The 16,285-nt window shown below is 40.0% G+C and overlaps 1 protein-coding gene and 1 pseudogene across 1 annotated transcript in view; both read left to right on the top strand.

The window, feature by feature from the left end:
* Positions 1-16,285, top strand: part of SLC22A24 (solute carrier family 22 member 24) — a gene marked incomplete at its 5' end in the record, with an annotated part of 54,711 nt that overhangs the window by 30,837 nt on the left and 7,589 nt on the right.
* Positions 680-2,133, top strand: LOC100442813 (large ribosomal subunit protein eL29-like; annotated as a pseudogene).

Consider the following 16,285-nt stretch of genomic DNA (forward strand, 5'->3'; position numbering starts at 1 on the left):
GTTGGCCGGCAGCCTTAACAATAACATAAACAGTTATTAACACATATTCTGTGTGTTGTATGCATTATATACTATATTCTTATGGTAAAGTAAGCTAGAGAAAAGAAAATGTTATTAACAAAAGCATAAGGAAGAGAAAATATATTTACTATTCATTAAGTGGAAGTGGATTATCATACAGGTCTTAATCCTTAACATCTTCATGTTGAGTAGGCTGAGGAGAGGAAAGAAGAGGAGGAGTTGGTCTTGCTATCTCAGGGGTGGCAAAGGTAGAAGAGGTAGATGTGGTGAAAGGGGAAGTCCCTAAGCTCTCACCTCTGGATGATCTTGGGGCTCTGCATATGCAGTCGGTGGAGGCTGAGGCAGAGATGTAAACTTCCTGACTGAGTGTCACATACTCAGAGCCTCTCAATAAAGACTAGGAGAAGTACTGTTTGCAGACAATTAATAGTTGAGCACTAAGCTAATCAAGTAGAGATTCAGTGGCCACACATGACAAATACCAATTTTACAGAATTCATTCACAAAAAGCCACTAACCAAACAAACAACCACCAAAACAGGCAGCAACAACAACAAACATTGAGAAAGAGGGAAGAATATGATTTCCAGAATTGTTATACTATATGTTTAAAAGGCCTAGTTTTCAACAAAGGAGCCATGGAAGAAAACATGAAAGCATGACTTCTACACAGGAAGAAAAGGCAATCAGTACAAACTATACCTGACAAGCCAGATGTTGGCTTATGAGACACAGGATTTGAATCAACTAAGTTAAATATGCTCAAGAATTAAAGAAAACCATGTCTAAATAAGTGACAAAAAAATACAAAAAAAAGGTGTCTCCAAATAGAAAACATCAGTGAAGATGGAAATGTTTAAAAGGAGCCAAATAGAAATTCTAGAGTTGAAATGTTCAGAAGTGAAAATTTATTGGATGGTCTAAACAAAAGAGTTGGGCAGGCAGAAAATAAGCAGTAAATTTGAAGACAGAGTATTGAGATTATCCAGTTCAGTGAATAAAATAAGTAAGGAGGAGCAGAGCTTTGACATGTGAGACTCTATCAAGGGTATCAACATATGCATTTTGTAGTCCCAGAAGGCGAGGGCTGAGAAAAAGGAACAAAGTATATTTTAAAAAATAATGGCTGATAAAACAAATATGTTGGAAACATTAATCTACACACCCAAGAAATTCAAAAACTGCAATTCAGATAAACTCAAAAGATCCACACCTAGACACAGTATAATCAAACTACCAAAATCCAAAGACAGATTTTTAAAACCATCAAAAGAAAAGCTAACTCATCATGGACAAGAGATCCTCAATAAGATTAATAGTTGATTTATCAACAGAAAACACAGAGTCTGCAAGGGAGTGGGATTAATTATTCAAAGTGTTGAAAAAAAAAATCTGCCAAGCCTTCTGGTTCTAGGTGCTTCAGGAGCTGCGGCTTAAGGTGCAGATATAACCAAGTCCAAGAACCATACCAAACACAACCAGTCCCAAAAATGGCACAGAAATGGTATCAAGAAACCCTGATCACAAAGATATGAATCTCTTAAGGGTGTGGACCCCAAATTCCTGAAGAATATGTGCTTTGCCAAGAAGCATATCAAGAAGGGCCTAAAGAAGATGCAGGTCAACAATGCCAAGGCCATGAGTGCACATGCCAGTGCTATCAAGGCCCTCATAAAACCCAAGGAAGTTAAGCCCAAGATCCCAAAGAGTGTCAGCCACAGGCTCAATTGACTTGCCTACATTGCCCACCCCAAGCTTGGGAAGTAGGCTCTTGCCCACATTGTCAAGGGGCTCGGGCTCTGCCAGCCAAAGGCCAAGGCCAAGGGTTAAACCAAGGCCCAGGCTGCAGCTCCAGCTTCAGGTCCAGCTCAGGCTCCCAAAGGTGCCCAAGCCCCTACAAAGACTTCAGAGTGGATATCTCTGTCTACCAATGTGAGGACAGAAGGAATGGTGCACCCCCCCCAACAGGCTGCCATCTGCATGGGGCTGGGGTCCTCTGGTGCTATTTGTACAAGTAAACCTGAAAAAAAAAAATCTGTCAACAGAGAATTCTACATCTGCCCATATAAAAAAAAACAAAACCAGGTCTTCCATTCCAAGATGGTCGAATAGGAGCAGCTCTGGTCTGCTGCAGCTCCCAGCGTGATCGATGCAGAAGACAGGTGATTTCTGCATTTCTAACTGAGGTACCTGGTTCATATCACTGGGACTGCTTGGACAGTGGGTGCAGCCCATGGAGGGTGAGCTAAGGCAGGGCGCAGTGTTGCCTCAACTGGGAAGTGCAAGCAGTTGGGGGATTTCCCTTTCCTAGCCAAGGGAAGCCATGACACTCTACCTGGAAAAATGGGACACTGTCACCTAAATACTGTGCTTTTCCCAAGGTCTTAGCAACCAGCAGACCAGGAGATACTCTCCCGTGCCTGGCTCGCTGGGTCCCATGCCCACGGAGCCTTGCTCACTGCTAGCACAGCAGTCTGAGATCGACCTGCAAGGCAGCAGCCTGGTGGGGGGAGGGGTGTCTGCCATTGCTGAGGCTTGAGTAGGTAAATAAAGTGGCCAGGAAGCTCGAACTGGATGGAGCCCACCACAGCTCAGCAAGGCCTACTGCCTTTCTAGATTCCACCTCTGTGGGCAGGGCATAGATGAACAAAAGGCAGCAGAAACTTCAGCAGACTTAAATGTCTCTGTCTGACAGCTTCGAAGAGACCAGTGGTTCTCCCAGCATAGTGTATGAGCACTGAGAATGGACAGCCTGCCTCCTCAAGTGGGTCCCTGAACCCTGTGTAGCCTAACTGGGAGACACCTCCCAGTAGGGGCTGACAGACACCTCATACAGGCAGGTGCCCTTCTGCGATGAAGCTTCCAGAGGAAGGATTAGGCAGCAATATTTGCTGTTCTACAATATTTGCTGTTCTGCAAAACCTCCACTGGGGATACCCAGGCAAACAGGGTCTGGAGTGGACCTCCAGCAAACTCCAACAGACCTGCAGCTGAGGGACGTGGCTGTTAGAAGGAAAACTAACAAACAGAAAGGAATAGCATCACCATCAACAAAAAGGACATCCACACCAAAACCCCATCTGTAGGTCACCAACATCAAAGACCAAAGGTAGATAAAACCACAAAGATGGGGAGAAAACAGAGCAGAAAAGCTGGAAATTCTAAAAACCAGAGTGCCTCTTCTCCTCCAAAGGATTGCAGTTCCTCACAAGCAACAGAACAAAGCTGGATGGAGAGTGACTTTGATGAGTTAACAGAAGTAGGCTTCAGAAGGTCAATAATAACAAACTTCTCCGAGCTAAAGGAGCATATTCTACCACATCACAAGGAAGCTAAAAACCTTGAAAATAGGTTAGTTGAATGGCTAAACAGTGTAGCGAAGACCTTAAGTGACCTGATGGAGCTGAAAACCATGGCATGAGATCTTCGTGACCCATGCACAAGCTTCAATAGCCGATTCAATCAAGTGGAAGAAAGGGTATCAGCGATTGAAGATCAAATTAATGAAATAAAGTGAGAGGGCAAGTTTAGAGAAAAAGGAGTAAAAAGAAGTGAACAAAGCTTCTGAGAAATATGGGATTATGTGAAAAGACAAAATCTATGTTTAATTGGTGTACCTGAAAGTGATGGAAAGAATGGAACGAAGTTGGAAAGACACTCTTCAGGATATTATCCAGGAGAATTTCCCCAACCTAGAAATTGTTGGGGAATGTTGGTCCCCAGGCCAACATTCAAATTCAGGAAATACAGAGAACACGACAAAGATACTCTTCAAGAAGAGCAACCCCAAGACACACAATTGTCAGATTCACCAAGGTTGAAATGAAGGAAAAAATATTAAGGGCAGCCAGAGAGAAAGGTCGGGTTACCCACAAAAGGAAACCCATCAGACTAACAGCAGATCTCTCGGCAAAAACCCAAAAGCCAGAAGAGAGAGGGGGCCGATACTCAACGTTTCTTTTTTTTTTTTTTTTTTTTTTGAGATGGAGTCTCACTCTGTTGCCCAGGCTGGAGTGTAGTGGCACAATTTTGGCTCACTATGACCTCTGCCTCCTGGGTTCAAGTGATTCTCATGCCTCAGCCTCTCGAGTAGCAGGGAATACAGGCATGTGCCACTATGCTGAGCTAATTTTTGTATTTTTAGTAGAAATGGGGTTTCACTGCATTAGCCAGGATGTTCTTGATCCCCTGACCTCGTGATCTGCCCGCCTCAGCCTCCCAAAGTGCAGGGATTACAGGTGTGAGCCACCATGCCCGGCCTCAACATTCTTAAAGAAAAGAATTTTCGGCCCCAGAATTTCACATACAGCCAAACTAGGCTTCATAAGTGAAAGAGAAATAAAATCCTTTACACACAAGCAAATTCTGAGAGATTTTGCCACCAACAGGCCTGCCTTACAAGAGCTCCTGAAGGAAGCACTAAACATGGAAAGAAACGACCGGTACCAGCCACTGCAAAAACATGCTAACTTGTAAAGACCATCGATGCTATGAAGAAACTGCATCAATTAACAGGCAAAATAACTAGCTAACATCACAATGACAGGATCAAAGTCACATGTAACTATATGTGTGTGTATAAATATATATATATATATATATATATTTTTTTTTTTTTTGAGACGGAGTCTCGCTGTCACACAGGCTGGAGTCCAGTGGCACAACCTCGGCTCAATACAAGCTCTGACTCCCAGGTTCATGCCATTCTCCTGCCTCAGCCTCCCAAGTAGCTGGGACTACAGGTGGTCACCACCACGCCCAGCTATTTTTTTTTTTGTATTTTTAGTGGAGACGGGGTTTCACTATGTTAGCCAGGATGGTCTCGATCTCCTGACCTTGTGATCCACCTGCCTCAGCCTCCCAAAGTGCTGGGAATCACACGTAACAATATTAACCTTAAATGTAAATGTGCTAAATGCCCCAATTAAAAGATGCAGACTGAAAGAACTAGAGAAGCAAGAGCAAACAAATTCAAAATCTAGCAGAAGGCAAGAAATAACTAAGATCTGAGCACAACTGAAGGAGACAGAGACACAAAAAATCCTTCAAAAAATGAAAGAATCCAGGAGCTGGTGTTTTGAAACAATCAACAAAATTCATAGACTGCTAACAAGACTAATAAAGAAGAAAGAAGAATCAAATAGATGCAAAAAAAAATGATAAAGGGGTATCACCACCGATCCCACAGAAATACAAACTACCATCAGAGGATACTATAAACACCTCTATGCAAATAAACTAGAAAATCTAAAAGAAATGGATAAATTCCTGGACACATAAACCCTTCCAAGACTAAACCAGGAAGAAGTTGAATCTCTGAATAGACCAATAAGAGGCTATAAAATTGAGGCAATAATTAATAGCCTACCAACCAAAAACAGTCCAGGACCAGACAAATTCACAGCCAAATTCTACCACAGGTACAAAGAGGAGATGATACCATTGCTTCTGAAACTATTATAAACAACAGAAAGAGAGGGAATCCTCCCTAACTCATTTTATGTGGCCAGCAACATCATGATACCAATGCCTGGCAGAGACACAACAAAAAAAGAGAATTTTAGACCAATATCCCTGATGAACATCGATGTGAAAATCCTCAATAAAATACTGGCAAACCAAATCCAGCAGCACATCAAAAAGCTTATCCGCCACGATCAAGTCGGCTTCATCCCTGGGATGCAAGGCTGGTTCAACATATGCAAATCAATAAACATAATCCATCACATAAACAGAACCAACGATAAAACCACATGATTATCTCCATAGATGCAGAAAAGGCCTTTGACAAAATTCAACAACACTTCATGCTAAAAACTCTCAATAGACTAGGTATTGATGGAACGTATCTCAAAATAATAAGAGCTATTTATGACAAACCCACAGCCAATATCATACTGAATGGGCAAAAAGTGGAAGCATTCCCTTTGAAAACTGGCACAAGACAAGGATGCCCTCTCTCACCACTCCTATTCAACATAGTGTTGGAAGTTCCGGCCAGGGCAATCAGGCAGGAGAAAGAAATAAAGGTATTAAATTAGGAAAAGAGGAAGTCAAATTCTCTGTTTGCAGATGACATGATTGTATATTTAGAAAACTCCATCATCTCAGCCCAAAATCTCCTTAAGCTGATAAGCAACTTCAGCAAAGTCTCAGGATACAAAATCAATGTGCAAAATCACAAGCATTTCTATATACCAATAACAGACACACAGAGAGCCATATCATGAGTGAACTCCCATTCACAATTGCTTCAAAGAGAATAAAATACCTAGGCATCCAACTTACAAGGAATGTGACAGATCTTTTCAAGGAGAACTACAAACCACTGCTCAAAAAAAATAAAAGAGGACACAAACAAATGGAAGAACATTCCATGCTCATGGATAGGAAGAATCAATATCATGAAAATGGCTATACTGCCCGAGGTAATTCATAGATTCAATGCAATCCCCATCAAGCTAACAATGTCTTTCTTCACAGAATTGGAAAAAACTACTTTAAACTTCATATGGAACCAAAAAAGAGCCCGCATTGCCAAGACAATCCTAAGCCAAAAGAACAAAGCTGGAGGCATCATGCTACCTGACTTCAAACTATACTACAAGGCTACAGTAACCAAAACAGCATGGTACTGGTACCAAAACAGAGATATAGACCATTGGACCAGAACAGAGGCCTCAGAAATAACACCACACATCTACAAGCATCTGATCTTTGACAAACCTGACAAAAATAAGAAATGGGGAAAAGATCCCCTATTTAATAAATGGTGCTGGGAAAACTGGCTAGCCATATGTAGAAAGCTAAAACTGGATCCCTTCCTTACACCTTATACAAAAATTACTTCAAGATGGATTAAAGACTTAAATGTTAGATCTAAAACCATAAAAACCCTAGAAGAAAACCTAGTCAATACCATTCAGGTCATAGGCATGGGCAAGGACTTCATGACTAAAACACCAAAAGCAATGGAAACAAAAAGCCATAATTCACAGATGGGATCTAGTTAAACTAAAGAGCTTCTGCACAGCAAAAGAAACTACCATCAGAGTGAACGGGCAACCTACAGAATGGGAGAAAATTTTTGCAATCTACCCATCTGACAAAGGGCTAATATCCAGAAACTACAAAGAACTTAAACACATTTACAAGAAAAAACAAACAACCCCATCAAAAAGTGGGCAAAGGATATGAACAGACACTTCTCAGAAGAAATCATTTATGCAGCCAACAGACACATGAAAAATGCATATCATCACTGGTCATCAGAGAAAGGTAAATCAAAACCACAATGAGATACCATCTCACACCAGCTAGAATGGCGATCATTAAAAAGTCAGCAAACAGATGCTGGAGAGGATGTGGAGAAATAGGAACACTTTTACACTGTTTGTGGGAGTGTAAATTAGTTCAACCATTGTGGAAGATAGTGTGGTGATTCCTCAAGGATCTAGAACTAGAAATACCATCTGACCCAGTGAACCCATTACTGGGTATATACCCAAAGGACTATAAATCATGCTACTATAAAGACACATGCACACATATGTTTATTGTGGCACTATTCACAATAGCAAAGACTTGGAATCAACCCAAATGTCCATCAATGATAGACTGGATTAAGAAAACGTGGCACATATATACCATGGAATACCATGCAGCCATAAAAAATGATGAATTCAAGTCCTTTGCTGGACATGGATGAAGCTGGAAACCATCATTCTCAGCAAACTGTCACAAGGACAGAATACCAAACACTGCATGTTCTCACAATGAGAACACTCGTACACAGGGTGGGGAACATCACACACCAGGACCTGTTGGGGTGTGGGTGGCTGGGGGAGGGATAGCATTAGGAGAAATACCTAATGTAAATGGCCAGTTGATGGGTGCAGCAAACCAACATGGCACATGTATACCTATGTAACAAACTGCACGTTGTGCACATGTACCCTAGAACTTAAACTATAATAAAATAAAATAAATCACTTTCTTTGCAGCAACATGAATGCAGCTAGAGGCCATTATCCTAAGCCAACTAATACAGAAACAGAAAACCAAATATTACCTGTTCTCACCTGTAAGTGGGAGCTACCCATTTGGTACACACAGACATAAAGATGAAAACAATAGACTCTGGGGAATACTAGAAAGTGAAGAGAGGGAGGGAGGGAAGGGTTGAAAAAACTATCTATTGGTACTATGCTCACTTCCTGGGTTATGGCTTCAATTGTATTCCAAACTTCAGTATCATGCAATAAACCTTTGTAACAAACCTGCACATGTACCCCTAGAATCTAAAATAAAACTTGGAAAAAAGGAATTCCACACCTGGCAAAACTATCTTTCAATAAGTATCCTTTCAAGTGCTCATATATTCCCTTTAGATAAATGTCTATTTAAGTCCTTTTCCCAGTTTTTATGCGTTTTTGTTGTTCTTGTTGTTGTTTGCCATTCTGTGGGATACCTTTTTACTCAGTTGATAGTGTCTCAATGCACAATTTTTTACATTATTCAGGAAGCCTAGTTTGCCTATTTTTTCTTTTGTTGCCTGTGCCTTTGCTGTCATATCCAAGAAATCATGGCTAAATATATATTGTGAAAATTTTCCTTGTGTTTTCTTCTAAAACTTTTAGAGTTTTAGGTCTGACATTTAGGTATTTGATCCAGTTTTAGTTAATTTTGTATATATGGTTGGGGAAAAATCCACCTCCATTTTTTTGGCATGCACCATTTGTTTTCCTAGCACTATTTGTTGAAAAGCTGTCCAACTTTTAGGATGAGTTCTTCTGCAAAACAAAAATGCCAATGAGATTTTGATAGAGATTGTATCTGTCAATTGTATCAGGTAGTATTAACATCTTAACAATATTAAGTCTTCCAATCCAGAAATACTGAATGTATTTCTATGGTGTCTTCTTTAGTTTCTTTCAGCAGTGTTCTGTAATTTTCATTCTACAAAACTTTTACCTCATCAGTTAATTTCTAAGTATTTTATTCTTCTTGATACTATTGTATATGTATTTTTGTAATTCCCTTTCAAACTGTTTATTGTTAGTGTACAGAAATGAAACTGATTTTTGCATGTTGACTTTGTATTCTGCTACTTTCCTGAATTCATTTAACAGCTTTTGTGGAACCTTTACAATTTTTTACATATAAGAACATATTATCTGCAAACAAAAATAATTTTGCTCCTTCCTTTCCAATGTAGATGCCTTTTGTTTCTTTTTCCATGACTAATTCCTCTGGCTAGAACTTTCAGTTCTATGTTAAACAGAAACGGCAAAAATTGATATCCTTGCCTTGTTCCTGATCTCAAAGGAAAAGTTTTCAGACTTTTATCATAGAATATGGTGTTCACTGTAAATTTTTCTTTTTTTATTATACTTTAAATTCTAGGATACATGTGCACAACATGCAGGTTTGTTACATATGTATAAATGTGCCATGTTGGTGTGCTGCACCCATTAACTCATTAACACATCAATTCCATTAAGTATATCTCCTAATGCTATCCCTCCGCCAACCCTCCACCCCATGACAGGCTCCAGTGTGTGATGTTTCCCACCCTGTGTCCAAGTGTTCCCATTGTTCAATTCCCACCTATCAGTGAGAACATGCAGTGTTTGGTTTTTTGTCCTTGTGATAGTTTGCTGAGAATGATGGTTTCCAGTTTCATCCATGTCCCTACAAAGGACATGAACTCATCATTTTTTATGGCTGCATAGTATTCCATGGTGTATATGTGCCACATTTTCTTAATCCAGTCTATCATTGATGGGCATTTGGGTTGGTTCCAAGTCTTTGCTATTGTGAATAGTGCTGCAATAAACATACGTGTGCATGTGTCTTTATAGCAGAATGTTTTATAATCCTTTGGGTATATACCCAGTAATGGGATGGCTGAGTCAAATGGTATTTCTAGTTCTAGATCCTTGAGGAATCGCCACACTGTCTTCCACAATGGTTGAACTAGTTTACAGTCCCACCAACAGTGTAAAAGTCCTATTTCTCCACATCCCCTCCAGCACCTGTTGTTTCCTGACTTTTTAATGATCGCCACTCTAACTGGTGTGAGATGGTATCTCATTGCAGTTTTGATTTGCATTTCTCTGATGGACAGTGATGATGAGCATTTTTTCATGTGTCTGTTGGCTGCATAAATGTCCTTTTTTGAGGCATGTCTGTTCGTATCCTTCATCCACTTTTTGATGGGGTTGTTTGATTTTTTCTTCTAAATGTGTTTAAGTTCTTTGTAGATTCTGGATACTAGCCCTTTGTCAGATGGGTAGATTGCAAAAATTTTTTCCCATTCTGCAGGTTGCATGTTCACTCTGATGGTAGTTTCTTTTGCTGTGCAGAAGGTCTTTAGTTTAATGAGATCCCATTTGTCAATTTTGGCTTTTGTTGCCATTGCTTTTGGTGTTTTTTTAAAATATACTTTAAATTTTAGGGTACATGTGCACAACGTGCAGGTTTGTTACGTATGTATATATGTGCCATGTTGGTTTGCTGCACCCATTAACTCATCATTTAACATTAGGTATATCTCCTAATGCTATCCCTCCGCCTCCCCCCACCCCACAACAGACCCCGGTGTGTGATGTTCCCCTTCCTGTGTCCATGTGTTCTCATTTTTCAACTCCCACCTATCCTTGAGAACATGCGGTGTTTGGTTTTTTGTCCTTGTGATAGTTTGCTGAGAATGATGATTTCCAGCTTCATCCATGTCCCTACAAAGGACATGAACTCATCATTTTTATGGCTGTATAGTATTCCATGGTGTCTATGTGCCACATTTTCTTTTTTTTTTTTTTTACTATACTTTAAGTTTTAGGGTACATGTGCACAACGTGCAGGTTTGTTACATATGTATACATGTGCCATGTTGGTGTGCTGCACCCATTAACTCGTCATTTAACATTAGGTGTATCTCCTAATGCTATCCCTCCCCCTTCCCCCCACCCCACAACAGGCCCTGGTGTGTTATGTTCCCCTTCCTGTGTCCATGTGTTCTCACTGTTCAATTCCCACCTATGAGTGAGAACATGCGGTGTTTGGTTTTTTGTCCTTGCAATAGTTTGCTGAGAATGATGGTTTTCAGCTTCATCCATGTCCCTACAAAGGACATGAACTCATCATTTTTCATGGCTGCATAGTATTCCATGGTGTATATGTGCCACATTTTCTTAATCCAGTCTATCATTGATGGACATTTGGCTTGGCTCCAAGTCTTTGCTATTGTGAATAGTGCCACAGTAAACATACGTGTGCATGTGTCTTTATAGCAGCATGATTTATAATCCTTTGGGTATATACCCAGTAATGGGATAGCTGGGTCAAATGGTATTTCTAGTTCTAGATCCCACTAGTTTACAGTTCCACTAACAGTGTAAAAGTGTTCCTATTTCTCCACATCCTCTCCAGCACCTGTTGTTTCCTGGCTTTTTAATGATTGCCATTCTAACTGGTGTGAGACGGTATCTCATTGTCGTTTTGATTTGCATTTCTCTGATGGCCAGTGATGATGAGTATTTTTTCACGTGTCTTTTGGCTGCATAAATGTCTTCTTTTGAGAAGTGTCTGTTCATATCCTTCGCCCACTTGTTGATGGGGTTGTTTTTTTCTTGTAAATTTGTCGGAGTTTATTGTTGATTTTGGATATTAGTCCTTTGTCAGATGAGTAGATTGAAAAAATTTTCTCCCATTCTGTAGGTTGCCTGTTCACTCTGATGGTAATTTATTTTGCTGTGCAGAAGCTCTTGAGTTTAATTAGATCCCATTTGTCATTTTGGCTTTTGTTGCCATTGCTTTTGGTGTTTTAGACATGAAGTCCTTGCCCATGCCTATGTCCTCAATGGTATTGCATAGGTTTTATTCTAGGGTTTTTATGGTTTTAGATCTAACATTTAAGTCTTTAATCCATCTTAAAGTAATTTTTGTATAAGGTGTAAGGAAGGGATCCAGTTTCAGCTTTCTACATATGGCTAGCCAGTTTTCCCAGCACTATTAAATAGGTAATCTTTTCCCCATTTCTTGTTTTTGTCAGGTTTGTCATAGATCAGATAGTTGTAGATATGTAGCATTATTTCTGAGGGCTCTGTTCTGTTCCATTGGTCTATATCTCTGTTTTGGTACCAGTACCATGCTGTTTTGGTTACTGTAGCCTTGCAGTATAGTTTGAAGTCAGGTAGCAGGATGCCTCCAGCTTTGTTCTTTTGGCTTAAGATTGTCTTGGCAATGTGGGCTCTTTTTTGGTTCCATATGAAGTTTAAAGTAGTTTTTTTCCAATTCTGTGAAGAAAGTCATTGGTAGATTGATGGGGAAGGCACTGAATCTATAAATTACCTTGGGCAGTATGGCCATCTTAACAATATTGATTCTTCCTATCCATGAGACTGGAATGTTCTTCCATTTGTTTGTGTCCTCTTTTATCTGGTTGAGCAGTGGTTTGTAATTCTCTTTGAAGAGATCCTTCACATCCCTTGTAAGTTGGATTCCTAGGTATTTTATTCTCTTTGAAGAAATTGTGAAAGGGAGTTCATTCATGATTTGACTTTCTGTGTGGCTGTTATTGGTGAATAGGAATGCTTGTGATTTTTGCACATTGATTTTGTATCCTGAGACTTTGCTTAATTATGAGCTTAAGGAGATTTTGGTGTTTTCTAAATATACAGTCATGTCATCTGCAAACAGGGACAATTTGACTTCCTCTTTTCCTAACTCAATACCCTTTATTTCTTTCACCTGCCTGATTGCCCTGGCCAGAACTTCCAACAGCATGTTGAATAGAAGTGGTGAGAGACAGCATCCTTGTCTTGTGCCAGTTTTCAAAGGGAATGCTTCCAGTTTTTGCCCATTCGGTATGATATTGGCTGTGGGTTTGTCATAAATAGCTCTTATTATTTTGAGATATGTCCCATCAATACCTAATTTATTGAGAGTTTTTAGCATGAAGGGCTGCTGAATTTTGTCAAAGGCCTTTTCTGCATCTATTGAGATAATCATGTGGTTTTTATCGTTGGTTCTGTTTATATGACAGATTACGTTTATTGATTTTTGTATGTTCAATCAGCCTTGCATCTCAGGGATGAAGCCCACTTGATCATGGTGGATAAGCTTTTTGATGTGCTGTTCAATTCGGTTTGCCAGTATTTTATTGAGGATTTTCACATCGATGTTCATTAGGGATATTGGTCTGAAATTATCTTCTTTTGTTGTGTCTCTGCCAGGCTTTGGTATTAGGATGATGCTGGCCTCATAAAATGAGTTAGGAAGGATTCCCTCTTTTTCTGTTGATTGGAGTAGTTTCAGAAAGAATGGTACCAGCTCCTCTTTGTACCTCTGGTAGAATTCGACTGTGAATCTGCCTGGTCCTGGATTTTTTTTGGTTGCTAGGCTTTTAATTATTCCCTCAATTTCAGAGCCCATTATTGGTCTATTCAGGAATTCAACTTCTTCCTGGTTTAGTCTTGGGAGGGGGTATGTGTCCAGGAATTTATCCATTTCTTTTAGATTTTCTAGTTTATTTGCATAGAGGTGTTTATAGTATTCTCTGATGGCAGTTTGTATCTCTGTGGGATCAGTGGTGACATCCCCTCTATCATTTTTTATTGCATCTATTTGATTCTTCTCTATTTTCTTCTTTATTAGTCTTGCTAGCAATCTGTCTATTTTGTTGATCTTTTCAAAAAACCAGCTCCTGGATTCCTTGATTTTTTGAAGGGTTTTTTGTGTCTCTATTTCCTTCAGTTCTGCTCTGATCTTAGTTATTTCTTGCCTTCTGCTAGCTTTCAAATGTGTTTGCTCTTGCTTCTCTAGCTCTTTTAATTGTGATGTTATGGTGTCAATTTTAGGTCTTTCCTGCTTTCTCTCATGGGCATTTAGTGCTATAAATTTCCCTCTACACAATGCTTTAAATGTATCCCAGAAATTCTGGTATGTTGTGTCTTTGCTCTCATTGGTTTCAAAGAACATCTTTATTTCTGCCTTCATTTTATTATGTACCCAGTAGTCATTCAGGAGCGGGTTGTTCAGTTTCCATGTAGTTGAGCAGCTCTGAGTGAGTTTCTTAATCCTGAGTTCTAGTTTGATTGTACTGTGGTCTGAGAGACAGTTTGTTATAATTTCTGTTCTTTTACATTTGCTGAGGAGTGCTTTACCTCCAACCATGTGGTCAATTTTGGAATAAGTGCGATGTGCTGCTGAGAAGAATGTATATTCTGTTGATTTGGGGTGGAGAGTTCTGTAGATATCTATTAGGTCCACTTGGTGCAGAGCTGAGTTCAATTCCTGGATATCCTTGTTAACTTTCTGTCTTGGTCTGTCTAATGTTGACAGTGGGGTGTTAAAGTCTCCCATTATTATTGTGTGGGAGTTTAAGTCTCTTTGTGTGTCTCTAAGGACTTGCTTTATGAATCTGGGTGCTCCTGTATTGGGTGCATATATATTTAGGGTAGTTAGCTCTTCTTGTTGAATTGATCCCTTTACCATTATGTATTGGCCTTCTTTGTCTCTTCTGATCTTTGTTGGCTTGAAGTTTGTTTTATCAGAGACTGGGATTGCAAAGATTGCTTTTTTTGTTTTCCATTTGCTTGGTAGATCTTCCTCCATCCCTTTATTTTGAGCCTATGTGTGTCTCTGCACGTGAGATGGGTCTCCAGAATACAGCACACTGATGGGTCTTGACTCTTATCAAATTTGCAAGTCTATGTCTTTTAATTGGAGCATTTAGCCCATTTACATTTAAGGTTAATATTGTTATGTGTGAATTTGATCCTGTCATTATGATGTTAGCTGGTTATTTTGCTCATTAGTTGATGCAGTTTCTTCTTAGCATCGATGGTCTTTACAATTTGGCATGTTTTTGCAGTGACTGATACTGGTTGTTCCTTTCCATATTTAGTGCTTCCTTCAGGAACTCTTGTAAGGCAGGCCTGGTGGTGACAAAATCTCTCAGCATTTGCTTGTCTGTAAAGGATTTTATTTCTCCTTCATTTATGAAGCTTAGTTTGGCTGGATATGAAATTCTGGGTTGAAGATTCTTTTCTTTAAGAATGTTGAATATTGGCCCCCAGTCTCTTCTGGCTTGTAGAGTTTCTGCTGAGAGATCAACTGTTAGTCTGATGGGCTTCCCTTTGTGGGTAACCTGACCTTTCTCTCTGGCTGCCCTTAACATTTTCTCCTTCATTTCAACTTTGGTGAATCTGACAATTATATGTCTTGGAGTTGCTCTTCTCGAGGATTATCTTTGTGGCCTTCTCTGTATTTCCTGAATTTGAATGTTGGCCTGCCTTTCTAGGTTGGGGAAGTTCTCCTGGATAATATCCTGCAGAGTGTTTTCCAACTTAATTGCATTCTCCCTGTCACTTTCAGGTACACCAATCAGTCATATTTTGTCTTTTCACATAGTCCCATATTTCTTGGAGGCTTTGTTCATTTCTTTTTACTCTTTTTTCTCTAAACTTCTCTTCTCACTTCATTTCATTCATTTGATCTTCCATCACTTATACCCTTTCTTCCAGTTGATTGAATCAGCTACTGAAGCTTGTGCATGCATAACATAGTTCTCATGCCATGGTTTTCAGTTCCATCACGTGATATAAGGTCTTCTCTATGCTGTTTATTCAGTAAGCCATTCATCCAATCTTTTTTCAAGGTTTTTAGCTTCTTTGCGATGGGTTCAAACTTCCTCCTTTAGCTTGGAGAAGTCTGTTATTACCGATCTTCTGAAGCCTTCTTCTCTCAACTCATCAAAGTTACTCTCCATCCAGCTTCGCTCTGTTGCTGGCGAGGAGCTGCATTCCTTTGGAGGAGAAAAGGCACTCTGATTTTTAGAATTTTCAGCTTTTATGCTCTGGCTTCTCCCCATCTTTGTGGTTTTATCCACCTTTGGTCTTTGATGATGTTGATGTACAGATGGGGTTTTGGTGTGGATGTCCTTTCTGTTTGTGAGTTTTCCTTCTAACAGTCAGGACCCTCAGCTGTAGGTCTGTTGGAGTTTGCTGGAGGTCCACTCCAGACCCCGTTTGCCTGGGTATCAACAGCAGAGGCTGCAGAATCACAAATATTGCAGAATGGCAAATGTTGCTGCCTGATCCTTCCTCTGGAAGCTTCATCTCAGAGAGGCACCCAGCCACATGAAGTGCCAGTCAGCCCCTACTGGGAGGTGCCTCCCAGTTAGGCTACTTGGGGGTCAGGGACCCACTTGAGGAGGCAGTCTGTCCATTCTCAGATCTCAAACTCCATGCTGGGAGAA

This window comes from Pongo abelii, chromosome 9 (assembly GCF_028885655.2).
Source record: "Pongo abelii isolate AG06213 chromosome 9, NHGRI_mPonAbe1-v2.0_pri, whole genome shotgun sequence".
Lineage (NCBI taxonomy): Eukaryota > Metazoa > Chordata > Mammalia > Primates > Hominidae > Pongo > Pongo abelii.